Raw genomic sequence first — 2622 nt, 5'->3', positions numbered from 1 at the left:
TAAACTTCTGGTTCATCTGTGCTTTTTGGCATTCTTCAAAACTCAGAAAATAGATAACTATCTTCAGCTCCATTCACAATTCAGCCTGGACTACATGGAATCAGTTAAGGTAAATCTTTAAACAACACTGAGTTCATGTCATGCATAAACTATTCTCCTCACATTTTTTAATTGTTCTATACTCTTAACATTGGAATGCCTAAGTACTTTCTTCGCACCAGCTTTTATGCATAAATTAGGTATAAATGCAAGATTTCATAAGAAATACACTACTTTTATAATAAACCCAGAGGTCTATAACCTTAGCAGAATGCCTTTGAAAACACATATCAGCAGAAATTAAAGAAATTATAAAGCTATAGAACATGCATAGAAAAGTATTGAATTTTCTCTCATCCTAGATAAAGTTTTCTCTGACTTTTAAAAAATGTTGTACCTAACTACTTTATTTTTTAACAATGTATAATGACAGTGAGGGATTATCATGCTCCTGTCTCATGAGCCTTTACCTTCAAACTTACAGTGTAATATTGATATAGGAAAAAATTGGAAGCACGAATAAAAAAAGAATATTGATAGACTACAAAATAATGCTAATTTAGAATTCATTTTCTAAAAAGTGCCAAGAACAATCTCACCCATAGAGAGAACATATGTAAAATGGAAATACATTAAATGGAGACATATCTTCAACAATATTAATTTCATGACATGCTTTGTAACAACTGCAAGAAGTGTAAAATTTTACAATTTGATCTACTGTTCAAGTCTGTTTTCCATAATAGACTATAAAGTCTCTAAAGTTAGTGGCCATGCCTGTGTTATTTACTATTGTACCCTACCATCCACACCCAGGCTGCCAATTCTGTAGTCACTAGCCACCGGTGGCTATTATACACTTGAAACGTAGTTTGTCCAAACTGAATTGTACTGTAAGTAAACTACGCACTGAATTTTGGAGGCTTAGTAAAAAAAAAAAAAAATTACAGTCTCAAATTTTATGTTGAAATAATAATATTATACCTATATCGTGTCAAATAAAATTACAAAAATAAAATTTACCTGTGTCTTTTCTACGTTGGTTAGTGTGAAAACTACAAAACTTAAAATTGCACAGGCATGTATAATGACACGGGCCTGAGCCAGTGCAGATTCAGAAAAGTCAGGTGAACTTCAGAATGGAGCCATGGTTGGTGGCTGCAGAGGATGTGGATGTGCTGCCTATTTTGACCGAGGTTATAATGTGCCTGGTGTGCAGCTGCTGTGCAGGTGGAGGGGGAAATGCACAGATGCCAACCTACTAAAAATTATTTGAGCAACCTAACAGCCCAAGATTATTCTGCTTTGGAAAACAACATATTAGAATTGAATTTGAAAGACTGGCTGCTTGACATCCAAGTGAATTTCTCAGTATGAAATGATATGAATTTCAGGCCCTTCCTCGGGTCACAAAATTGACATTCGTGCATGGCAAGAATGTGTGAACAATTCTATGGCCCCGTTAGAGCATCAAGCGGTTCGGATTGAGAAACTGGAACTAATGTCACAGCGTGGATGCAATGCCTGCAAAGTGTATAATGAAAATCACGTTCATATGATAGGACACGCACAGAAAGAGCTCCAGAAGTTAAGGAGACGTATTCAAGATTTAAACTGTCAGTGAAATAACATACAACTCACAGTTGGATGGAAATGAAGAGAAATGGAGTCAAATTGGGTATCCTTGGTCAGTAAGAATCATGAGCTTGGAAGGACTATTGTGCAATTAGAAGATGAAGTCTTTCAAATGAAGCAGCAACATGGAGAGGCCAAGAAAACATCAGACAAGACTTCTGAAAAGATGAATTAATTCTGTTGCAGAAGGAAGGTGAATTGAGCTTTCACAGAAGATCAGGCACCTGAACTATGAAGGACAACAGGATCTCCCAGAAATCACCAGTGGTTAAGTGTTTAGAAACCATAGAAAGTGTGTTGTTGAATTCTATTTGTACATTAGAAAAAGAAAAAGAAAAATTCATCGTGGTGATAAAAAATAAAATAAAAATGTATGTGTGACTTGCATTGTATTTTTATTGAACAGTGCTGATCTAGATCATGGTTAAAACTTTATTTCAATAAACTCCCTCATGTAAATAAGTGAACATAGTCCAAAATATGTTAAAATAGCTGGGTTTGACACAATTACTTATTGTCAGTTTATAATATTAGCTATTTAAAACCATATTTTTTAAAATTCCAGAAAATTTTTAGAGAAGTAATTTTCTCTTCTACACTCAACAAAGCTAACCCCTCTCCCCAATACCTTACTATCATTCACATTATTTATACAATGCAGCACAAATAAACTAGTTTGTTTTCATGGGCTGTCTACATGACACATGGAAACACACCATTTAAAATTTCCAATTTTTCTCATAAACCAAATGACATATTTCATATTTTATTTAAAACTATATTACTCTTTCCTTTGAAATGACTATTTTGACATTGTTAATCTCTTTTATGATATCTACTACCATAGTTACAGGAACTCTTTTACCAATATGCTCTGAAATAAAGTTATCTGACAATATACCCCCAGCAAGGATGTCATGCCTCCACTCTGTTTCACAGATGTCTTGC

General features: G+C 34.1%; 1 pseudogene; it reads left to right on the top strand.

Moving 5' to 3' along the window:
* Positions 1-1186: 1186 nt before the first annotated feature.
* On the top strand, positions 1187-1836 carry LOC103305296 (pre-mRNA-splicing factor SPF27-like; annotated as a pseudogene).
* The last annotated feature ends 786 nt before the right edge of the window (positions 1837-2622 follow it).

This window comes from Eptesicus fuscus, chromosome 4, assembly GCF_027574615.1.
Source record: "Eptesicus fuscus isolate TK198812 chromosome 4, DD_ASM_mEF_20220401, whole genome shotgun sequence".
NCBI lineage: Eukaryota > Metazoa > Chordata > Mammalia > Chiroptera > Vespertilionidae > Eptesicus > Eptesicus fuscus.
This window is presented reverse-complemented; position numbering and strand designations above follow the sequence as displayed.